At 46.1% G+C, this 25,984-nt stretch overlaps 1 protein-coding gene across 3 annotated transcripts in view; it reads right to left on the reverse strand.

Annotated features, from left to right (window-relative positions):
• The window catches only part of LOC126534452 (signal-induced proliferation-associated 1-like protein 2), a 188,383-nt gene extending 163,875 nt beyond the window's left edge, over nt 1-24,508 (reverse strand). The window contains exon 1 of one of the 3 annotated variants that reach the window (XM_050181729.3): nt 23,781-24,503. The gene's annotated coding sequence lies outside the window, so the exon portion shown is untranslated. Of the gene's footprint in view, nt 1-23,031; nt 23,530-23,780 lie in introns of those variants that run through there. The other 2 variants (XM_055072906.2, XM_055072907.2) reach the window with 2 other exon arrangements.
• Nucleotides 24,509-25,984: the final 1,476 nt, after the last annotated feature.

The raw sequence follows: 25,984 nt of genomic DNA on the forward strand, positions 1-25,984 counted from the left end.
TGGTCACTTGACGTAAAGCACGGTAAGGGCCTTTGTAGCATGGAAGGGGTCTCTCGGAGAGGCCCACTCGGCGGCAAGGGGACCAAAGTAGTACGGGAGAGCCTGGATAAAAGTATGTGTCACGATGACAGCAATTGTAAGCGTGCCATTGAGTTTCCTGCGATGCCAACAAACGAGTACGGGCAAGCTGGCATGCATGGTCAGCGTGGGCGATAGCGTCGCAGGCATACTCGGTCCTCGAATCCCGTACCGAGGGGAGTGAAGTGTCGAATGCTAATACAGGGTCACAATCGAAGAGCAAGTAAAAGGGGGAATACCCAGCAGTATCGTGGCGTGATGAATTATAGGCGAACCTGACATAAGGCAGCGCCACATCCCAGCCCTTGTGGTTGCGTGAAATGTATTTCGATTACGACAAAGTGGCAACAATATGAACAAACCAAAATATCTAAGCCAGCAAAACACTGGCCTATGGGAAGGCTCGAGATTTCAAAACTGCCGTCTTTATTTTTATTTTTCATTTTGTAAAGTTCAACAACTTCTCAAAATATGGTGCTAGCTGTCCATTTCTGCATGAGAATACTTAACTGACATCACTGTACATGTATGATGGGAGCATGAAGCATCTCATTAGCTAGTCATCCCTGCAGCCTGTATGAGTGCAAGGAATTGCAGATGCTTTCGTTTTTTTTTTCAAAAGTCAAGACAGCATGAAATGTGGTGGGCATTTTGCCAATTACAAACCAATGTAAGAAGGGAAGTCCTGAGGCATCTCTGATAAAAACACTTTACAATGCAACCCTTGTGGGTCAATGCTTCAGTGCTATAAAATTTTCGCACCCGAAAAGCTTCTCATGTGATCCAAGTGTATCCAATCGTAAACTGAAGAAAAGGTCTTCTATTTGTAAATATGCACCAACGTCATGCTGTTGCAATTTATTTACCTTCAAATAGAAAAAGTTGTATTCCGATAGCACAGTCGCACACCTTGGGCTCTTCGCAACAAGCGCACAGTACACAAGGCACTTTCCATGGGTGTGGAATGCACTAGCGAATGGATAATTGCTCAACCAAGATAAATTGGATTAAGAACCATAACATTCATAACAGTCGTTCTCTGAGTGTATCTTGATGAAAGTTCAGTGAACATACGAAATCCAATGATGGGAAAGGAACCTATAAATGCTCAGATTGATACAATTTTATGTGGAAGAAAAACCTGAAGGTAAGAAATTTCGCCCAGCTCTTAGGCATTGGAAACAAAATAGCGGTGAATCGGAGAATTCAGGGCCCCGAGTCTTAGTTTGACCACTATCTCATTGATTTACAATGCCCACAACTTAATATCTTACTCACCCTGAACACACTTTAAAGAGAACCGCAACAAAATTTCCCATTGGTTAAATTTGTTATAATACGTAAATTCAACGACACCTAAACACTATATGCGTGCATCTCGTGGCTAGTGAATGCGATGCAAATCCCAGCATGTTGTAGCCTCCAGGATTTTCTATGCACTGCAAGTGCCAGATAATCTCAGAGATCACGCTGAGGAATAGCACTGGTTCATAAAATTCTGGGTTCTGAGTTGCTTCAGGCAAATACTAATGGTGGCATTTCTTATTTTTTTTCACTTTTGGTATTAAAAAGGTATACTTTTGCTAACTTTTCGTGATGCAACCTGTCATATTCAAACATAACATTTTTTTATGAAGGCTGCTCTATATCTTCATTACCTGAAACTAGGGTTCTTATGCATTCAAAAAATTTTCATTGCAGCTGGCCTTTAGTATCCAATGTATTACAACACCAGGTGGTACTGAAGCTAATGTGCTGCCCCCTGAATGCAAGGTAGCCCGTGTTCTTGTGCAAGCCATGCAATCTGGAGCCCAAGGCCTCACACACTGCTGTTATTGAATAGTGCAAGATTGAAAAAAAATGCTTTGCTTCATCCCCGTCCCTTAACAGCCCGCCTAAAATCTCTGCCAGAAACTGTAGTCAGCCACGAGCAACCCAAACAAATGTGCCTTGCCTTCTCCTTATCTCATCGTAAGGTGTAAAAACGCCCTTCTCGCAAGCAGTGCTGTCGCTGATAAGCAGAGTCTGTGGAGACTTGCTGACAGTGGCACCTGCAGCTCTACTTGGCACGAACACTTCCCATTTATCAGTGAAAAGCAAGACACCCAGAAAAAGAAGCTTACAGTCAGAAGCTGCTTGTTGTGCTATCACTGCACATCATATATCTGCACAGAGATAAGGAAGCAAGTTTTCTCCTTTCGTCTCGTAACAGTAAGAAGATGAAAGCGCTGTCAAAGGCTATGGCCAAGAAAGCGCCAATACGGCTTCAAAGACGCTACTCTTGCAGATCAACAACCTAACTGCTGTGTTGTTTATGTGGGGGAACTGAAGAAACTATACTCCATTTCAAGCTAAGCAGGCAACAATGTGGAAATTGCACGAGTAGTCCAATCATAGAAGTCTGACCATGCATTTTGTAGTGCAGTTGTTTTTTATCTTTGACACTTTCTACAGAACAGCTACTTAAGGTTACATGAACTCATACACTACTATTTGTGCACCTTCGTACTTCCAGTATGCAACATGCTATATTTCAGTCATCCCGGAAGTTCTGTGTAGAGCGGTGTTTCTGCAACCAGAGCCATGCTGGTTGAAGGAATGTGTCACACTGTTCGTTCAATGATAAACAGGTTCATATCTGTCATGCCTACCACATAATCAGGTTCATATAATAATGAATAAGAACTACATTAAAGTATGACATTTAATGTTACATTGAATTACGTGACTCACACCTTTACTTTCCTTTCATATATGATACATTTTTTAATCATGAATGCGAGCAGGGATAGCAGTCTCTCTAGCCTTCATAGCTTTGCCTGCTGTGTATGAAACAAATGATAGGTGAACCTTAAGTGTTAATGCAAGATTTGTGTCCTTGTATACGAGATATTCTGCCAGTAAGAATCTTCTGCAACATAGTTTTTTGCAATATATTTGCCTCCGTCCATAATGGTATACCTTAAATATCACCTGATACACTGCGAGAACCACTAGAAAGTGAAATAATCCATGATCTGATATGCAAAAGCATAGATTGGCCCCAGAAAAGTGTTGAAGGTAGAAAGACACTGCCTCTGGTTGAACAGCATGACATCATTTCTGTGCACACTGCTCAAGGTGCATCAAATCTCGCTATTCTTGAAGAATATCCAAAGAGGAATAATCGCACGCACCACCAACCCATCCTTCCTTCATCAACAGTGTGTTAATTATGAATTATGACTGAAAATAGATTTTACGCAGTCCCTTTGGATTGTGGATTTTCTCATCAAATTGCAATTTGTGTAAAATTGAAAAGCACAGGTGTGGAGTTACACGAAGACTTATTACCTTTAAAGAAGGTCAAATTCCATACTCGCAGCGTGGAAATCATCTGAAAGCTATGGAGGCAGAGCGTGTACAAGCACGTAACGCTTCATAGGAAAACTGCCACATTCTCCTCCATGTTCGTTTAAGCTGGGCAAGAGAAAGCATTACGATTTTCTTTACTACAGCAAACTAAGGCAACATACACCACTGGGTGCTAAATTTCACCTATTTTCCTGCTTTTCACTTCAGTGTTATGGGAATTGTGAAACCTTTCCACGTGGAAACTTAGCTGATTCAGTATCTGTTGCAAGAAAGTGAAAATACTGTCAGTCTACTAGACGCAGTAACACAAGGGCCGAAGCTTTGCCTCTGTATTCTTCTCTTCAGTGCCACAGAAAGATGTCGGCAAGTAAGTTCGATTAGGTGTTACACCTTTTTCGTCCGTTATCAATCCACTCAATGCCTCCATAGTTTCTTCATGCATGTAAGCAGGGCACCTCAATATGTTAGTAGCATGCTTCACTTGAATAAGCCTTGACACAGGGTATTTTAAACAGTCTGCACACTTCTTCACTGGTAACTATCCTACCTTCATTTTAAACAAAACAAAGCAGGCAGAGCCATTCCAACAAAAGAAACTGTCTACATGTCACTTCGTGGTTGACACAGCAAATTATTTTCAATTGCGAGAGCCTCGGGTATGTGAACGTTTAGCAAACCTTATTATTTACCTAAGCTGGTAGAATGTGACAAGTTGTTAAGGTATGCACAAACAATGTATTCAATGCATTGACAATTTGAAAGGGGTCATGCTCAGTCCAAGAAGGTTAAAGGAAGGTGAAAACTGTCTGTGGCATCTGCGAGAGATAAACACTGATAGGCAGATAACTTGTATAGTATATTCCTTCCTGGAAGTTAATCTGGTTATCTTCACAAAATTAAACCACCACATGAGCTTGCACAGATAGAAATACATGATGGCAGCAAGTGTAATATGCAACAGCAGTGAACTTTCTCCACTGCTCAACTAAGCTTTTCTGCAATTTTATCCTCCTCAAGCATTGGGTGTGGCTGTTACATAGGCCTAATACCTCTGTCACAAGGCACGTGCGATGTCATTCACAGTAAATGACATTCGCACCGAATGTCATTGCAGTCTTGCATTCCCTGTCTATACGGGTATAGAAAATCGCATTCACAATTGATGGCGATGTTTATCGGCACCTTGTGCACGCAGGCACTCGGTAATTGATATGTATACTTTCAGGTTGCGCTTCGCCCTGTGCAAATCGGTGAGGTGGTCTTCCCACACTTTCAGCAGCGTGCGCGTCTCGTCGTTGGTCTGGTGCACCTTCCGCTTCTCATTCTTCGCTGACGAGGCTGCAGAGTTGGCTTCTATATATATGGTTGGTGGATAGGCTTTAGCACGACACCACTTTGAAAACAATATGCAGAAATGGAAAAAAACAGACGAGCGTTTGTAAACATGGCCAACAAGAGGTGCTAGTAGGTGCTAGTATGGCACCCACTATTGGCGGCGAGGAGTTACGGAGTCACCATCTATCGGAAGCGCCTCGCTGGCGTAGTATGAGAGATCACGGTTTTGCTGTCAGCGCTCACTGAAAACACCACGCGGTAGCTCTCCCAGACATTTCTGCAAGTACTTCCGAAACTAGAGAAGTTTTTCACTGTCAAAATAATAATCTTGGGCAAACTGAAAGCACAGAATCATTTACAGACGCTATCCCTTTACCGAATACGTACAGTGAATGCCAGTGCGCGCGGTCGCCACGATGGAGTCTCCCGAACCGGCTTCTTGCGTGAAAGGTAGGCAAATGCTGAGAGCAAACTAGGTGAAATGTGTTCTTATAGTGTTTGTATAACTAAATGGAGCGTAATAGAATGAAGCCTCAATGCAGCGATTGCACAGGTTCGCAGCGACCGACTGCGCGTCTGCATGCTTGTCCGCGCACTGTTTCACTTTCGCTGCGTGCGCGTTTTCGCACCGTGCCATGAGCTTTAGGCCAAAGAATATGAGCATTTGACAGTATATAAGCAACCATTGTTTTGTGGGCACTATCAGAGCTGTTCAAAAATAATTTCATTGTAGAGACTTCGACGCCTACGGGGACTGATGTGCCATCGCGACGATTCAATCTTTTCTTTTTTTCTTCTAAATTCTTGGACGTTTCAATATTATTTCTCGAGCTGCGTCGCACTGTGTATTTATCGGTGCTTTCAGCATTCGATTTCCCGCTGCTTCTTTTTTGTAATCCAGTACAATTATTCATAACACAAACATGACCATATGCCATGCTTTTTTTTAATGTGCTTCTTGCCTCTCCCTTTCCACTCCAGTGAACTTGCCAGTATCTATAGCATCGACAAGTTCATAGACCAAACCGTCATGACATTAGTCGGGCAGCGGACTCGGGCGAGCGTCCCAGTGCGCGTTTTCTGAACATCGCAGACCCGGCGCCGTAGCAGAAATCTTCCTCGCGTCTGTACTAGCTGCATACCCGAGTTGTAGCCGATGACTGCCAGTTTTATGTTTCGCGAGCCAAGCTTCACGGAGCTTCTTGCCCTGCGGCTACGTGTGAATAAGGCTGACACCGGGCTCCGTTGTGTACGTCCGGCACTGCGGCACCGAGCAGCAGCCTACCATGTTGCGCACCTTCAAAGGCAGCCACTACCTATTGTAGTGCTTTCAAGCGTTATAAAGGAGACACTCGAAGCAGGAAAATCTTGCCACTAAATGAGGACCGCAGCGTATGAGGGAATTTAAACTCTCGTTTTCAGCTCGCTTCGGCGCTCCCAAAGCAGCCGACGCGGCCGCTATGTCCACGTGATCCCTCATAGCACGTCACGCCGACGGTGGCGCCAGCTTTTCCAGTGGTGGAGCTCGAGGCCAATAGTCGGATACAACTTTAGAAAAAAGGGGGCGTTTACTCCTCCGAGGCGGATGCACACGAACATCCACCAATGGGCGCGCACTCTGGACCGACGTCATGCGCCGGACGGCCGGTGACCCCGTCGTCGGAGAAGATGGCCGCCCGGGCTTCGAACTGGGTGAAGTCGCGTCAGCTGTGTGCGTCAACGCCTCGTCACAGTGAATTCCCAAACTCTTTGTGATTGTCTATCATGCCGGAAATATTACTGCGAGCTTACGATGCGGCATTTGTGCCGCGTGCATTTATTCTAAGCCGTGATGCGGCGAAGAAATATTGCAGCGAGCATCACTGACGTTGCGCTACGCTTTGCCTGAAAACAGGATCCCACGGCGACCGCTGCAAACACATATCCTGGCTGTTTGTTCCATGTCTTTTTTTATTTCACTCCCGAGTGAACTTATGACGAGAAAGTTTGCCAAAGTCTGGTGCCTACTGTCAGCGGCGGGTGTGTTCGTGTACTGTGTCGCGGCGTTTCTCGCCGGACGGGTTGAAGTGATGGAGCAAAACCATTCTCGGAGAAATGAGAAAAGCGTACGCGCATGAAACAAACCTACGAGTGTCTGCAACAGAAAATATTTGCAAAAGCCTCCAACGCAAAGATTTGTCGCCGTCAACTCAGCGTCAACGATCGTTGTCAGCAGTGAGATAGCCGAGCGTATAACGGCGGTGTTCGAGCGTTGTGTAGCACCGTCGATTGATTGCTTTCCACCAGTGCTCACCGCGCGTGCAAGCTGTAGAATGCGTGCTGTGGCACAGTCACGCCTAAGTTGTGTTGCCACCGCTCAATATGGTTTCCCACAACACAGCTTCGCAGTGCTTTTCGATTCTCCTGATATGTTGCAATTAAAAATTTCCAAGACAGGTTTAAGAGAACGGTAAAAAAAAAAACATATGAGAAGGTAGGTACAGCAGCTTGTCAACCCGCTCCTATAGTACCTCTACCCGCATCTGTTTGTAAACGTGTGTATGTTTTCTTGCATTTGTCAATTTTTTTTATTTCCCCAATTTCTTTATATTTGAGTTTTTCTTAGTTTTCGCGTTTGTGTGTTATTTCGTGCCTGCTTCCATGCGTGTTCGCGCTTACTCTTATTTCTGTCCTTTTATATTATATTAGCATTTGCTTTTGCTAGTTTTCTTTCAGCAAAGTCTTTACACATTTTCATTAAAAAATCTTATTCAAAGCACTAACTCATGTACACGGCAGGGCTGGCAGCCTCTCCCACCTCATTAAAGCCTTTCTCACTGGTCTACCTCGTCTTCTCAATCTGCCATACGCTGTGTTTTCTGTCCTTGCTTCTTGTGTTGTTGCTGCAATGTGATTAACCAACTTGCTCAAAACAAATGTTGATCGCCTATAAAAACGGAAAGGTTTAGAGATACATTTTCTTAAAAGCGTCATGTGGGTTGCACAGCAACTTTGCCTCTTACCTCTGTTCATGTTTATGCATCAGGGCATGTGGCAGCTTGCCAGAAGTGCACATAAAAGACTGCATATTGCAAAACAACACATTGCTATGCTGTTGCATTTTTCATGCATTCAGTCTTAGTTAACACATCGTTTTGCTGCCCATCACATATGATGGTAGAAATTTTCAACACGAATAACACTGTGCAGTGGGGTGTCATTTCCTGTCTGACGCTTTCGTCGTTGCAAAGACATTTTTCAGTGAATGGAGCCCAGCAAAGCAGTGCACTGAGAGCTTTTGCAACTTTCACCATTTATTACTTCACAAATGTCATTGTCTGAACCTGGACGTCGATCGCTATGCTGATGGCTTGTGAATTAAATAATTGCCTCGATAAAACACATTCAACTTCACTCAGCATGTTTTAGTACAAACAATGCTAGCAGAGCTATTCAGAGTGAATAATTGTGCTTACATTGTTGTTACTTGCCCGGTCAGATAAACAAATACAACAATGGCAGCGGCATGACTGTGATTTGATGTGCAGACTGCGAACAGTGCCTTCCAAGCGTGCCCTCGACTACTGCTATTAATAGCTACTCGAATGAGTATTTTGGGCCTAACTAAGCTAATGATGTTTGATACTAATTGTTCTCTTATTCGCATTACTTGCCTGGGCCTGGTAACCAAAATAACCAACGCCACCACATGAATGTGCGTTTGCATGCAAGCTGCCAACAGTGGCTGTCATTTTTATGTTGATTGCTGCAGTTTCACCAACAGTGGCAACAGCTTAACTGTGCTTTGACGTGCAGACTGCTAATGGTGCCTTTCAAGCGTGCCCTCGACTACTGCTATTGATAGCAACCCGAATGAGTATTTGGGGCCTAACTAAGCTAATGATGTTTGATAATTGTTCTCTTATTCGCATTACTTGCCTGGGCCAGGTAACCAAAATAAACAATGCCACCACATGAACGTGTGTTTGCATGCAAGCTGCCAACAGTGGCTGTCATTTTCGCATTGATTGCTGCTGTTTCACCAACAGTGGCGACAGCTTGACTGTGTTTTGACGTGCAGACTGCTAATGGTGCCTTTCAAGCGTGCCCTCGACTACTGCAATTGATAGCTACTCGAATGAGTATTTTGGGCCTAACTAAGCTAATGATGTTTGATAATTGTTCTCTTTATTCGCATTACTTGCCTGGGCCAGGTAACCAAAATAAACAATGCCACCACACGAATGTGTGTTTGCATGCAAGCTGCCAACAGTGGCTATCATTTTCGCATTGATTGCCGCTGTTTCACCAACAGTGGCGACAGCTTGACTGCGTTTTGACGTGCAGACTGCTAATGGTGCCTTTCAAGCGTGCCCTCGACTACTGCTATTAATAGTTACTCGAATGAGTATTTTGGGCGTCACTAAGCTAATGATATTTGATAATTGTTCTCTTATCCGTATTACTTGCCTGAGCCATGTAACCAAAATAAAGAATGCAACCATATGAATGTGCTTTTGCATGCAAACTGCTAAAAGTGGTGGTCAATTTCACATTGACTACTGCTGTTTCACCTACAATGGCTACGACGTGGCTGCGCTTTGAAGTGCAGATGCTAAAGATGCCTTTCAAGCATGCCTCGATGACTTATTTCATCACAAGGCCCATCATGCTCGTAGGTGGATTTTGGGCCTTCTGACATTGGCGTGCAGGCTGCTAAGAGCGGCTGTCAATTTTACGTTGACTACTGCTTTTTTGTGTGAAGCTGGACAGTGGCTACCCAAATGAGCACTTTGGGCCCCACATAGTTATTCAGGGTTAATAACTGTATTTGCATTCAGATTTTCCAGCATTTCAGCACGTTTCCATGCCAATACTTATATTGAGCATGATCTGTGCAGGACGTTTCTTTTTCAGAATTGGGCTTCCATTAAAAGGAACATGTCGCCAAATGAACTGCTTATTTATTTGAGAGGTCATGGGAGAATGCTTGGCTGCTGTGCGTGACGCACAGTACACCGCTTAAAGGGACACTAAAGGTTATTATTAAGTCAACGTGGACTGCTGAAATACGATCCCAGAACCTCAAAACGCTTGTTTCGTGCAAAGAAGAGACTTATTTTAAGAAAAAATGCGTTCTGAAGCATCCGCGTACCTCTAGTGCAGTTCAAATCACCCGCCCTCCGATCGAGGAGTATTGACGTCATGGTCTCATAGTGACGTTGCGCCGTCGGTGAGTAAAACGGCTCCCGCAGACGGCACTACGGCTTTCCTGCACAAAACGCAAACGCGCGGCCAGAAACAGAGCCACGACAGAGCCAACAGCAGCGTGAAAGCGGAACTATGGTGGCTAGCGGAAAGGAAAGCGCACGACGATAAGCTGGTTCTTTATTTTATGACGCCAACTTCGACGCTCGTTGCAATGGATGGCCCTGACAACGACACATTAGCTCACGATGCTGGGCTCGAGTTAAGCGATTTAAGCACTGATGAACGTGACCTGCTGTTGAGGGCTCGCGCTGCCGGCGTCGTTGCGTACTACTACGACGACTGCCTGCTCCGAAAGGCACTTCACGCGACTTCAGTAAGTCGGCGTTGAACTTCTAATCCTTTGGACGAAAGTGCAGCGAGCGCACTACGCGATTTTTCGGCGCTTTGCCAGCGCGCTGTGGCAGAGGTACGGCACTTAACCACTTCGAACGGAGAGGTTCACTCATTCGCACACAGTGATAAGTAACGTTGGATTCGCCGCTGCAACTGCCCTTGGCCAAGTTCTGCGGAGCGTTCGCGCATCCCACGACATCACATGGATGTGGCATTCTCGCTGCTTGTTCCAAATCCAAGTTTCGCGAACCAGCAGGACAAGTGCAGCACGACGCGATAAAGAAACAACTGAAACTCTAAAGCGCGCACGGCGCAAAGTCGAGCGCGCAGAGTCAAGCGAAAACGAAACCTTTCGATCACCCATACTACTAAGTATACAAGTAGCATTTTCTTCCGTCTTATAATCTAATGAAATGATCTTTTCAATACGAGTAGTTGAGTACTAGTGACATAAATTATGATGAGGAGTGCTTTCGTCATCGGGCTAGTACCGGAATGTCCCTGGGGTGTCTCAAATCCTGTCATGCATTTACCTCAATTTCTCGGTTACTAAAGCTCTGTTCGCGATTATATTGACGCCTTAGACATTCTAGAGCATTGCTTTATCACTTTAACTTGACTTTCTGGTAACCTTTAGTGTCCCTTTAAGTGATGGGAAATCCATTGTTGCGTGTGCCAAGGTATGTGTGGCCGGCAGGAGGTCTGGACCCCACTTCACGCAGAGTCAGAGACGAGGAGAGCTTTCTCTGCGAGGAATTCTTTATACAATGTTTACATGTTGTTGTCGTTATCAGGAGAGATACCAACAGAGCAGCTGCAAGCTGCTTAAATAACACCCCTCAGTCCCCAGATTCCCCAGACAGTCCCTAAGGACGAAACAAGGTCGAGAGAGAGAGGGTCCGGGCAGCCTCCGTGGTCCTAACGCCGCTCTCAGTGGCCGGCGCTTCCTAGAACCGCGCTGTGGCGTCGGGCCGATCTGGCAGTCGATCAGAATGGTACGCCGGGGAAGTTTTATGGCCCGTATAGAAAAAACGGAACCAACTGCAAGGCACGGGGTCGAAACACAGCCCTCCTTTGGAAACCGTCCCAAACACAGCGGGAGTCGTTCGTGGTGCGGGCACCGCCAGACAAAGGAGGGGGGGTTGCATTGCTGCAGGCACGGGGAGGGGCCGAATAGTAGTCCGTGATCCAGTGGCCGCTTCCATCGTGGACACCATGCAGCCGCGAGGAAACCTGAGCTGTTCACGTAGTCGTGTGCCCAAAGCAGGCACCATGCGGGGATGAATGCTGCCTCCACGGTCGACACACCATAGCACTGGCGTTCCGTCAGGCAAGTCCCAGGGCACAAACATATCACCATATACGCTTCTGAACTTGTTAGTGATCTTCTCAACAGTTGGTATCTCGTTACGGCGAAAGAAATCGTGCACACGACCTCGGCGCGCACAATGTGTCATATTTCGTGCTGCGTCTTTTTTTCTCCGCATTTCGTGGGCGCTTTCGCGAGGGCGTCGACAGTTTGCCACTCGAAATATGCGAAGCTTTGACCTCCCCCCTCAACTTGAACAGTGTGCTTTCGCTGACACCGAGAGTCTTGAGTTTGCAATGGTTGCGATAAATCCATTGTTTTATATAAGTACTTGTTCAATAGCAACTGATTCATTTGAAGCACGGAACAAGAGTAGTAAATGTTCCTTGTACATGTAAACAAGCACAAAAGCCATGCAGAGCGTTGTGGGCAGCGTTGTGGAAGGCACGGGGTTATTTTTCTGTCGCGATCCAGCATGTGCTGTAGCACATGAGAGCTCTACTAAACCAGTCATCAAAATACAAAAGTCTTTGTTTATACCGTGAATTGCGCATTTCAGAAACGCGATTTTTTTTAGTGGGATTATTTTAGTCGCGGAGGCAATCGGACGTCGCGCTTCGGTCATCTGGGCGGGGCCTCCCCCTTTTTTCTAAACTTGTATCCGACTATAGTGTGTTGTCCGGCGGCGAAAACGTGCCTCTTTTTGCGATGACAGCGGAGGCTGCTGGAGCATGCCGGTCTATTTGAGCGCTATCTGTTGGTGCAGCCTGGAATCATTGATGGCAAGAGGAAAAACAAGGTGCTACACAGGGCCTCCAGGATTAGCAGTTACGGCTGTCGCGGAGTTGTCATGCATGTACTCGCGGACCTCGCCAATTCCTTGGTGTGGTTTTTCCTGCCGCATTCGCACATTCTTTATGTGCACGGCAAGCTATGAGTTTGTAGATGTGTGTGTGTGTGTGCGTGAGCACACATTGAGTTCCTGCATAACGATCAGAACAACTCCAGGCTGCTTCAGATCGGGCACATTGAGAAGATTGCTTGTATTCTTGCCCTTTGGCGCCCTTTTGTGGAACGAAATATCTAAATGATGGTGGCTGCATTCGTCACAGAGCACTGTCTCCTTTTTTTTTTTTTTTGCATTGAAACTTGGCGACTGCTTTTCTGGCTGATGCAACATGAAAGGAATCCCGTACAACCTACCAGGCTCAGTGCAGGTGCTCCTCCCAGCCTTCTCATCCTCCTGCGTTTTGAAATACTAAAGACATATGCATGCTTACCAAACGGAAGGAGCGGACGAGCATTTGTTTGTCTTCTGCAATCGAAACACTGAGCAGACGATGAGGAGCACTGCATGATCTGTGGTTGGAAACATGCAAGCTCAGATGGCGTTATTGATTTATCCTAACAGTTTGTATTATTTATCTTTTGCAAAATATAATTTCAATTCTGTTTTGAGAGCGTTCTAGTTTATAAATGCAGACAGTTTTGCACATGTTTAAATTTCGTGCGCTTGGGGCACGCCAGTCGACCGCAGCGCCTACCTGGTGGCGTCATCGCAGAAGCGTCTCTGGTTCTCCTACTGTTTTGCTATACGGACGACACACTGCCCCATTCCAGTACACCTTAGTGCTAGCGTCCAGTCAGAGACTGGGAACAAGAATATAGCTGCACATACCACTTCAACTATCGTGCTGTACATCATAAAAATATTAAAAAGTTCATAACAGCAATTATGACAACCTTTACGCTGATTACATATCATTTTAACTTCTCAATTTTGTAATTTTTTGCCAAGCCCCTTGTTTTGCAGATTACACAAGTCTCGCTTGCACGAGTTCTGGAAACTCATACAATGTGTGAATGCCATTAGCTGTGAATGTCATTCCCTATACCCATGTAGAAGCAACAAAAATGGCATTAAGATGCAGTCTTGTTCACTGCGAATGAAATTACAGGTGCTGTAAGACAGGGGTATAACACAGTATACTGATGCAAGAGCAAAACATGCTTTTCTACAAGATAGCGCGATGGAACTTACACGAAGATAGCACTACATTTTCTTTTCGCCTGCAAAGTGCAAACAAGGAAACTCCTGCCCCAATAGTGATACCAAAGGTACTTAATTAGCCACTTCTATTGTTTGCAGGAGAGATAGTGAGAGAACAAAGCTTCAGCGGTGCTTAGCGATAAAATGCAGCAACAGCCTTGACCTCTTTTATGCAATGAGATATGGGCAGCACAAGAAGCCCAAAATCTGCAACAGGGGCCTGAGAATGCACCTACTGGCAATATACTTGTTTGTATCTAAACAGGCTGCAGGTCATATTCAAAACTGCGAGTACCATCTCCTATACTGCACACATACAGGCAAGAAGGAATTGAACGTAATGAGAGATGGAATGGTGAATAATAGGCGCAAGGTGAAGAAAGAAACATGGTAGTATCAATTGCAGAGTAAGCACAGGTAAGGGATATTCTTGATGGAATGTAGATGAAGAAATGCAATTGTTCAGGTTGCATTATACACAATCAGTGGCCTATTAGAGAAATGGGTGCCAGGGAGAGGATATGAAATCAATCCACTCTGTTATCTCAATAGACCAATTCTTATTTGCTTTACACAATATATGACTTGCCCAAACTCCACTTACTGTTAATCTAACTAGACCATCAGCTGCCTGTGTTGGCAATGACTGCATAGTTCTCTTTTCAGGAATAATGGTATGCTACTGTTCACAACCTCACAGTGCCCATTATACATGCTCCAACCAATTTTTATTTTAATTATTATTATTTTTTGTCGTGATTTGAATCCTCTGCAATGACTTGGCCTGGGCAGATGCACTCCTGCACAAATTTGAGTGACATAACGACAGCGCGATAGGTACGGCAGCCCAGAGGAAGCAGAGCAAGTAATGCTTCAAGACATTCGCAACCGGTCACAAATTCTAGCTCCCTTGCCAGGTCAATCAAGATGGCCTCACAAACTTTCCTTAACATATAAACCTTGCAATTTCTCTACAGTATCCCTTTGTGACCAATGGTTGTGACACCAGCTGAGACCCGTTGCAAGTTGCAGCTCATATCAAAATCGATCTTCATGCCATGGCAGCTCTGATGAGAGAAGTGTAGACTGCTAGTGTGTTAAGCGTGAAGTTCAGTAGAAAAGACAAGATGGCAGACAAGACAAATTCCATATGAGCTACCATCTCTTGCAGTGACTACATATAGCCACACTTTGTCTCTATGAGGCTACATGCCATCTTGCAGCAGTCACTGCAGGTCTCGGACAAACAATAATGCAAGCCTATTACAGATTACCTAAACTTAAGTAAAAGTTAAAGTTAAGTAAAAGTTAAAAAAGTTAAGATAAGAATGGTAGGGAGCACAACGAGCTAACAGCTACTGATGACTGTCATTTGTGCATTTTGCAAAGGTGCACTCCCAGAATCCGATGTGTGACATTATACAAGCATCAATTTCAAATGGAAAGTTCATCCAATTCACTTGCGTTACTTAAACAGCATTGCACCAGTTAATAGAGGGACACTAAAGAAGAAATTTAAGTTAGGCCGTATTAGTAAACTAAGCTTCGGTATCAAAAATAATGTACAGCACAAAGGACAAGGACTGCGAGAGACGACATACACAGGTTCGCAGTCCTTGTCCTTCGCGCTGTACGTTATTTTTGATCATGAATTACCAACCACCCCAAGCAACCACCCTAGTAAGCTTCTGCAATAGTGAAATGACCATAGTTATTACGAGGATAAACCAGAAAAGATGCAAAAACAAGAGATGGGCAGTGATGCCTCCCTAAAATTCTTCCAATGACAATGAGGGTATGCTGCGCTCTAAAGCAGCCAGAGACTTGCCCAACCAAACAGGGCTATAGTTGGTGCAAAGCTGATGCAAACACGAGGTTCAGACGATTTCACTCGTCATGTCTCTCGTTTCCATCAATCTCGGGCGACGGGTGAGCCCCAGATCCCTACTATTTAGCCTGACTGCAGTGCTTGCAACCTATGAAGCTCCGAGAACTTCCCCTACACCAAAACAACCAAAATACAAAACCACCAAAATCTGCAACATTGCACCACCATTTTGTGCAATTCCTGCACAAAATTCAAGAAAAGTGAACAACGACATTCGTTCCCTCCATTTACTTCCACATTAACCCTTTCTTGCCATATCGACGAAATTGGAATTGTGAAAGACCCCCAGACAAATTTAACACCCCTGAAATTCAGGCAGACTAAAGTTCTTTAAGTGTGCCCCTTTCTTTGATGCTGAAGGACCCCTTACTAAAAAGAGTTTTGCCGTTGATACACGATACGGCGTGGTCTCTTTTACAAATTTTGAGTAAACAAAGCAGCAAAGCACACGGCACTGCTTCTTTAAATGAAACAGACAAAATGTTCAAATACAGTGCATTTGGTCAAATTGCGTCACTACTAGCTATACGATTGTTTTTGCAAACACTACAATTATTAATAATATGCCACAGTGTTTCAAGTTTTGCGTTGTTGGAGAGCTGTACACACGGTTACACCTTTAGGCCTATCAAGGAGTTAGGCTTTCTCCCCTCCTGCAAGGAATTTTCAATGAAAAAAGATGCCCCTTGCCGTGCGTCACCTTGTGGAAGCCTCCTTACGCCAGATGCTTCCTAGACCGAATGCTCTTGGAGTGCCCGTGTGTCAGGGGTCCAATATGACGTAATGTTGCTATATAGTTTTCATTTAAAGGTGTACTGATATGACATTTTTCACCTGCCTAATTTTTTTTTACTGTTAAAGGTTCAAACTCCAAATTTTAGGGGTAGAAATCAGATACAATGCACAAGTTTGAACCCATATGAAGTGAAGCAGTTATTTAAATGCTGTACAACTAAACTCATGCATATGAGGTGCTACCCAAAAGTTCCGGGAATTCAGACGTAAACAAAAAGGAACTGTTCACCATAATGCCTATCAGTACTGTCTCCTTCAAAGCAGTCCCCCCGAGCATGTATACACCGATCCCCGTATTTCTGCTGCGATTCCATGGATTCGTGGCACTCTCCAGGTGAGAGTGCGTTGAGGACCTATTCCGACTTGATGAGTGTGAAAACAGTGTGAAACCAATGCCCCTTCAGCCTCAACTTCGGCAAGAAGAAAAGGTAGCAGGGGGCGAGGTCAGGTAAACAGGGTGGGTGCAGAAGCACTGTGATTTGTTTGGAAGTCAGGGACTGTTGAACAACGAGCGATGTGTGAGCGGGTGCATTATCGTGATGAAGAAGCCAGTTGTTCTTCCACTTCTCCGGACATTTGTGATAAATGCTCTCTCCTAAGCGCCTCAAAACGTTACAGTAAAGCTCCCTATTCACGGTTTGTGCAGGAGGTATGAATTCATTGTGCACAATTCCATGTAGGTCCAAAAAGACAATGAGCATGGACTTCACATTGCCACGAACTTGGCGAGCCTTTTTCGGCCGCGGGAAATTTGGCGACTCCTATTGCGATGACTGCTGTTCAGTTTCAGGATCATAGCCATAAACCCTTGTCTCATCCCCCATTATTACACTGCAGAGGAATGTGGGATGGTCTCTGACTTGTTGCTTCAATTCCGTATGGACAGAAACATGGTGCATCTTCTATTCCTTCTGGCACGAATTTTGCACCAATGCGCCTCGTGTTCAAAAGATCCGTCAAAATTCGCTGAACTGTGCCATACAATTTTCCTACAATGTCGCAGACATCCTTTATCGTTAGCCTGCGATTTCCAATGATAGCCTTACAAACTTACACTATCATTTCCAGGGTTTTACCCATTGATGGACGCCCAGAACGTCATCATTGTCAATACACATTTGACCCTCTTTGAAGCATTTATGCCACAAAAACATCCTATTTTGGCTCATGGCGTTGATTTCAAAAGCGTCCTCTAACGTATTATGAGTTTCTGCCACAGTTTTGACAAGTTTAAAACAAAACTTGGTGCAAATCCTTTGCTCCTTGAAGTGTGCAACATTGGTTGACAAGAAATGCACCAAATAGGTGAAACATTACATTGCAAAACAACACTTTTTAAAACACTACTTCTCAGATGCAAGTCGTTCAGCCCCCTGATCCGCAAGGCACACTGCTACCTACATCTAGTGGCAGAAATGTGTACCGCGCTCAGTTTGGCCACCCTTTTCGAATTCCCGGAACTTTTGGGTAGCATCTGATACAATTGTGTTTGTCTGCGTCCTGCACAATATGTAATCTCATGCAATAGTTATGTTATTGCGGTACAGAAATCACAAGCTATGCCAAAATTCAGATGCAAAGTTAGGTACAATGACAAAACCAATGTGTGATGGTCATCAAGGGGAGAATGGCGAGGAAAGGTATATGCACGGAGGAGTACAATAGATATCTAGATACGTTTGAGGCTTGTGTACCCCCTTCTGTCACAGTGGAATACAACCATTCTGTATGTTGGCCAGAAATGAGCTCGTACACAGTGGCAGATACCCAATGGATCAAGGAGGGGCTAGCCCTAACATAAAAAATAATTATGGAAAACGAAGACGCCATTGAATATCCTAAGCAATTCCACTGAGAGGTTCATGTGATTGAGGGATACGTATGAATATACATTATGTACAGGTTTATGACGTAGTTCATTTTATGATTACGCAGAACGGAGGTACACTCACTGACACTACATTGTTGGTCATGGACTTGGGTGCCCCTCAAAGGAGAAATTGGAAACCAATGATCCATGCCAAACCTTAGGGGTGTTGTCAGAAAAAAAGCTACAGTGTAAAGGAACAGTTAACTGCACCAATGCTTCATTCCACAACAAAGCTAGCACGGCAAAGGTGACAATGCGAAGCAATTTCATTTCACTTCCTTAAAGACTACGCGTAAAGCCGTGCGATGATGATCATCCTCCCCACTCGTATCCAAAGAAACACAGTTAGAAAAAGTTGCGAACAAGTCGTGCAGATTAATAATCGCCCAATATTACTGGAGAAAATCCATGCCCAATATAACCAGCCGAGAACACTTGGGCAGCACAAGGAAAGACGCTACGATGGGTGAAGTACAAATTGCAAGTCCGGTGGTACATCATCCAATGAGTGACACGAAGTGTCCTCCAGCTGAAATAAAATGTGGACAGTCCCATGTTGTCAGCACCTTGCATAGGCAAGTGCCCAGTGAGGCACTCATAACCGAGTAATGACTGCTTGCGTTTCCTCTCACGACAAACTGGTAGAGGTGCGGGGTAATATTATGCATTCATTGTCATACCATCATCGTCACTGCATTGCCCTTATTTCGTCATCGTCTCACTGTCGTCGTTATATACCATCGTCATCTCATTGTTGTCACACAGACTTTGTTTTTCCATCAACGCCATACTGTTTTTGTCATTGCATTGGTGTCATACAGTCATCGTAATGCTGCCATGCTCATGGGCAACCTTGGCAAATGAGTGCCATAGCAAGGTGGGACAATACTGGAGTGTTTTGTATGTTGAATAAACTACATGTGTTAAATAAATGTGACGACAGAAATATGGTGTATGGCTACATTGCTCAAATGCTAATCACATTACCATTGACAGTCATGAGTTCTGCCCCAATTTTTCTTTTCATGATCAATGCCATCATATCTACACGTATAGCAACATAGTAAATTTTGCTTTGCATCCTGACATCACAACACTATGGTGCCAGATGGCACCAAGTCTGGCATTTGGAAGCAAACTTTAGTATCAAATTAAAATATTGAATTGTAAGTGTTTTCTAAACCTCACACTTGCTAAACGTAATCGTTTTTACATGTGAGAAGCACATGGTAGAGTTTTAGCAACTTACAAAATACATTTGGAAGGGGAAAAATCACATAAGACGAGGAGTAAGAAAGATGGACAACATGCAATCTTTCATAGTCCTTGTCTTATATGCTGTTTCCCCTTCCAAATGAAATGCAAGCTAGCCCAACATCAAATTGAAGATATATGTTAGTCATCCTTTAAGCGCCAATTTGAACTTTGAGCAAAGGGTGTCTTGTACAGACTAGCTGAAGCTGGAGTACACACACAATTCTGCAAGTGAGGCAAAAGCCACAAGTCAGGCACGAGTGACAGCTGCACTTATGTGTGGAGGAAATGGTAAACAGTGCCCTTCTGTCAGGTTAGGCTGCTGTTTTATGTGGGGAGCTGTTTTTGAAGAGTCTTCCACTTGGCCCTGTCAATCAACCGCATTCTTCTAAAGTTGAGGCACAGAGACTTTCCTTGACATCATCTTGCCACCCCTTGATTGATTGATGGGATTTAAAGTCTCGAATGAGAGACAGGCACTCCAAAGGTCCCGTAGCCTGAGATAAATTTGAACACCTAGGTTTCTGAAAAGTGCACCTCATGGGTATTCTTGCATTCTGCCTCCACTCATTTGCGGCCACCAAAGTCAAGAATTTAACTCATGACCTAGAGTGTGTTGGAAATAAAGGGGCCATTGGATTCGTAAAAGTGTGCAAAACACCAAAGATGTGGAAAATTATAACGCACTCCTTAGCAGCACTGGTGTGTACCAAAGATGGTGAAAGTCAATAAAACGCCGGCATAATATTAGCCATAGTGAAGCACCTGACTAATGCATGGCATACCTTGTGAACACATGCTTTGTGATAGTAAAACACATGATTCTTTAAGTAGTGGTCTACACCTGTGATTCCCTTTGGATTTTGCGCTCGCAAAAAGCACCATCACTCTCTTAAGCAGATGCGCTTTCAGACGGCATATACAAAGCATGGCTTGCATCTCATCAAGAGGGTCTCATCTGTTCACACCTGTGGCCATTTTCATTTCAACGAATTAAGACAAAGGCTACACATACGTTGTTATGATCGGTTCCTTGCATAAGATCAACTCGCAATCAATGGTCATAACTAGATTGTAACAGTTCTTTTTTTAAGCTCTTAATAACAAATGAGTCAACTCTGAAAGCATGAATCAAGACACTATACCGATTGCAAATTTTATTTGAGCATGCTGAATTAGGATCTATATGAAATATTTTGCTTGTTTTGATGTTATGTGCCTGTTCAACAGGTTTCAGCTTGTCACCCAGATTTGATATGCTTGAATGAAACTCAGTAAACACCCAAAAGTAGAAAAGAAACTTGGGCTCGGTCAGTGCATGATCTTATTTAACAAAACAGTGCTAAATCAGACGAGCACAAAGTACCTTACTTAGTGTTTCTGATTTAGCACTTTCTTGTCAAATAAGGAAAGTACCGAAATAAGTTCAGTAGCACGACAATACTGCAGATTGCAATACTACACACGAAACTTCCATAGCTGACGACCTCATGCAACTTGCACACTGCGAGTTTCCAATGGCACACCAAATCCAGCACTCGATCCTTAGCTCAACAAAGGTTGATTACTGCAGGTTTTATTACTTGAAGTATTTCAAAGGCATGGTTCGCTGGATGGGCCTTGATCGTGCATGGAACCTATGGCACTGGACTTGTAACAGCTGTGGTGGACCTACACATGTAGTATATACGAAGCCTACTTGCATTGGGGAGCTCCCCAAGTGTCTTCATGAGGCTTAATTGTTTAGGATGACTGCACCAACACAAGACAGTTGCAGCCACCTTGCTTTCACTTTTCTTGCATGCTGACATTACTTGTCAACAAGGGGAAAGTAGGCAGCATAGCGAATAACGACTTGACAAGCTTCACCCGAATGCCCCCTACTGACAGGAATCAGAATCCAAGTGCCATGAAAAGCATTCAGCGGGGAAAGATGCTTGACAGCTAGGATTAAAAAAAAAAACGAATAAAGGGAAAGTGGAGGCTTCTACGTGAAGTATGACCATCCGCTATTGTGGCATTTGCAGGGCTCCACACGTGTCCAATAAGTGGCTTTGTACGGCTCAACGACGGTCACGGAGCGCACTGCCTAAGCGCGCTTTTCCCGCGCAGCTTATCCCGTGCGGCATTCATTAATGCACGCATTCATACAAGCAGTGGAGGGGAGGGGGGTCAGCCGAGGGCCGTAACGTTTACCGCATACCATACATACGCCGAGCGCTACGCTCAATGAAACATTCGCGCTAGCAGGAAGAAAAACAGCAGCCAACCGCGCTTGCGGCTCAAGGCGACGGACGGGAAGGCGTCCGAATGACATAGTGACCTTAGGTTGCATACGAATGGGCTGCATTAACAGTTTCGGGGAGCCTGCATATGGGCACGTGACCACACATACTTCGCTGGCTGCGTCCGCACGACTGGCTGACCGCACCGGACCTGTGTCTTCACTACGATGTCGAGAAAACGACCGGGCACAAAGTCGGATTACACTGCATGCGTACTGGGGTGCTTGAACGCTTGAGCGGTGTTCCGCGCGCGCATCGGTTTGGTGTTCCCAATTTTGTATTTTTAAGCTGCAAAATCCGAAACAAGCACCCACGCGCAAAAGCATCCAGCGTCGCCGAACTCCGAGACCCGTATGGCGCCCGGTTGACACAATTCCGAAATACATGAGTGGATTGGAGGTAGCTAGTTTCGTGTACCCCAGATTCATTCTTTGCATCTGTGTGGCCAGAGATTCTAGCTTTCGCGGCGAAAAAACTTGGACCGCTTAGAAAAAGGCGCTACATTAGAGCCCGGTTATGTGCTCGGGATCACATATATCGCGCGACCCCACACAACGCATTTTACCCAGACCACTCCAGGGCGGTGCTGTCAGCGGCACGCGTGCACGATTATGAAACAACCGAGGCAGCAGCCAGGCACCACCGCAGTCAAAAACGCGCCTGGCCATCGCGGCAAGCAACGGCGAGCTGGTGGGATCATGACCACCTTCGCGGGTAAAGAAGGAAGAAAGAAAAACGGGCACGCACGCGCTTCAAAGAAAAGCGTGCCTTTCGAAACTCGTCGTCGGGGTGCGAGCGAGTGAGAAAGCGTGCGAACTGCCTGGGCGGTGGTGGTTGTTGCAAACGTGTGAGCGCGGGCGACTATGCACAGTGCGCGCACAACACGCACGCATGCAGATTCGCCGGCCCGACGCACGCAGCAGGGTTCGCCCACACATCGCAGCAACTTTCTCCGAGCGAGAAACACAACGAGACGTTCTGTGCCACAACGGCTACAGTGTTCGACTCCGCGCGGCACTGGCTTCTTTTCGTTTGCGAAAGGCGCGTCATACACCCGCCGGCTTCGACATTCCGCGCCGGCCCACGTAGTACGCGCGCCAACGAACACGCCTAGCCTGTCTCTCGCCGTTCGCGAACGAAAACTCGCTGCGACAAAGAAAACACAATTTGCGGCGAGTGTTCAAGCACGTGTGGCGGCCTAAGTATGAACGAATGCTGCTACGTACGTACGTCTCGACCATCAAAGCTAAGAATGCGTCCTTGGTTCCGTAAAAACGAAACGCGCGGCTCCCAAGCACTCCTCCCAGCGCGACATAATGGACCAACGGCGAGGACGGAGGTGATGGCGGGGGGGACGTCAGCTCTTTTGTCGCCGTAGACACTGCCGTGCTGCCTTCTTTCCTTTTTTTTTTCTGCTCTTTCAAGATGGACACAAAAAGAAATCTCTCCCACCGCTCCAGAGTAGTATATAGGGGGAAGAGCGGCGGAGGGGGCCGTAAAGTAATAAAAGAAGGAAAGCAAAGTTAAAAAGGAACCAGCGAGACCGGAAATACCAGGCAGGCTCGTGAAGCGTACAGCAGCGGCCTGCGCGAGGCGACGGACAGGCACATATCACGCGCTGCCACTGCGGCGACGCTTGTGTGCGAGCTGCAGCCAACGCGACGGCACACGCACACGTTTCCGATAAACAGCACGCGAACAGCGTACAAACAGACATAATTAACAAATAAATAAAAGCGCAGAAGCCGAAAGGTGAGAAGTCCTTCGGACGGGCGCGAGTGACTCACGTACGATGCGGCGACTTTCGCCGCGGGGCAAGAGCGCGTTGAGAGGTCGCGCTGCAGCGACGGCTTGTTCCAACACGCGCGTGCTTGCAGATTCGCAAGGCACGTAGCGGGGTACTAACTACACTGCAAGTCCTGCAAGCGCCCGCCGCCGCAGGCTCACGAAGAGGCGCGGCCCCGCGCTAGAAAACTCACCGTGTCGATTCCTCCCGGGCAGTCGCCGCTAGTTGATCGAGAAAAGAAAACAAACTCAAGATGATGCAGAGCACAACGCACCGCTACGCACAGTGATCACAGAACACCGCCTTTGTTGACGCGTCGTCGCGGCTCCACCGGGAGAACACATGCGCGCTCACTACTTGGCTTCACTTGCCGAGGGAAGCTTGGCAAGAGCCGTCCCACGAACACCGCTACCAGTCAACGCCGGCCGCGCACTTTCACCGAACCAACCACGCTCGGTAGTCACAGGCGATGTCGAAGGAGGCGACGGGCGCGTCGTCCGCGGCTGCTCAGCGCCCGAAAGAGGCAAAATCCACGTTTCCGACGAAGCGACGACACTGGCGAGTCCATCTGTGGGTCGCCATCACGGACGAGCGCGCTGGCTGGCCTGTGCTGTTCTGCTATTTTGATTCTTTACCTCCTTTCTCTTCCTTCGTTCACTCCGACCGCTGCCTGTATTTAGAGGTTTTCTTTTCGCTCGTCCTCTCCACTCGGCTGCTGGAGCGCAGGCTGGGCTTCAATGCACTTGCTTCAATGAGTTGCGGCGGCAGCGACACCCATCGGCGGTCACGTGAAACTCTCTCTCCCGCTCATTTTCCTGGGTTGGCCCGGTTTGTTTTGCTCCACTGCCTGCGAGCTGCGATCGCCGAACAGCGTGACAGCAGCATCGTGCAGTCAGTAGTGCTGCGTGTGCTTACAGTGCAAGTGCGCGCGTTACAGCCAAGAAGCCCCTTCAGCGTAACGCTGTTTCGAGAACGCACCGTACCCAGCCTGCGGTGGTGGTGTTTTTCGCTAAAACAGCAACAAATTAAGGAGCGAAAAGGTCATGCACACGGAACCGCTTCTGCGTATTTCTGCGGCGGCAGTGGCGCCGCCGTTTGGGACTGTACGCAAACGCTTTGTGGATGACTCCAGGTCAACAGGTGGCGCTTGAATAGAGGGAAGTTCGAAAGACGGATACGCCAGTCGTTTAGTGAGGATTGCATACTTGTGTCGGATGATGCCGACATTTTAGGACTCCCGATTGGACGGACACCTAACTTTTAACTCTCCCACTCCCACACTAAACTAGATGCATAATGTTGTCAGCGTTCCCGAAGCCTCTGCTCGCACAATTCATCATCCAGGTTGCCACAGAAAAATAGAGTATGTCCAAGCAATGAACCAGTAATAATTTTACCAGAATCCTACAAAGTGAAATGCCTCTTTATGAACCAAATCCACGTGTCTTAACTGGCTCTAATTTTTTCCTATTTCAAATCTGGTTTTACTGGAAAATTCTTCAGCGGATGCAGGTACCGTCATTGATATCATACAGATGTTTTGAAGCAGTTCAATATGAAAGCAACAAACTTAAAATTTGGTAGGCCATTCATATGTAGCACTTTGGGTCTATACTCCATCTCAGAAGCTGATTGCAGCACTGTGGAGGCTACGCCAATTCTTAGCCAATAGGAAGGCCGAATGCCCCTCGAAATGTGCTCATCCGCGCTGCATCGTCTGCTTGCTATCCTTTTACGGGCTCCATGGTTGGTAGATTGATGCAAAAAAACAATGTTTTGACGTAGTTTTTGGCACCGTAACTGTAAGCTGCGTTTAATGCATGCGACAGCAAAGCTTCGCTTTACCTGTACGCTGTCCCTGCAGTTTTACCTTGCACCCTCCTTGCACCTTCACAGGTCGGAGAGCGAGTAACAAGCGCGCATTCCCATCGAAGCGGGAGTACGTGAGCGCTGTATGGGTAGAGTGTACTAGGACGAGTGGCGCGACCGAAGCCGGCGCGCCTTGCCATAGCCTCTTATGTAACTTCTGTGCCTGCCGGATCATGGGCGAATGAATGGGAAGCGACCGCCGTTTGAACCAACGTTCGTTTGAACTATGGCGCGGGCGCCACTAACGTAGGGTTGTGTACTAGACATTAAAGTGCTTTAGAATAGGGCCCCCGAATAAATAGCGTCGAAGCCACTGCGCATGTGCGAGACGCAAATTGCGTTTGGGTTTTGCGTTGTATTTGACTGATTTAGCGGGAGCCCCAAAAGATTTGCGTAAACAAACATGGCGGCGCCTATCGAAGGGACGGCCGGCTCTAACCTAGCACCAACCTGGGTTCGATTCGTGATAACGCGTGAAGTTCGCAAGCAAGGAGAAGTGACTGCGGTTGTCGCTTTCTCTAAACTAGC

The sequence above is a fragment of the Dermacentor andersoni genome, chromosome 7 (assembly GCF_023375885.2).
Source record: "Dermacentor andersoni chromosome 7, qqDerAnde1_hic_scaffold, whole genome shotgun sequence".
In the NCBI taxonomy this organism is placed as follows: domain Eukaryota; kingdom Metazoa; phylum Arthropoda; class Arachnida; order Ixodida; family Ixodidae; genus Dermacentor; species Dermacentor andersoni.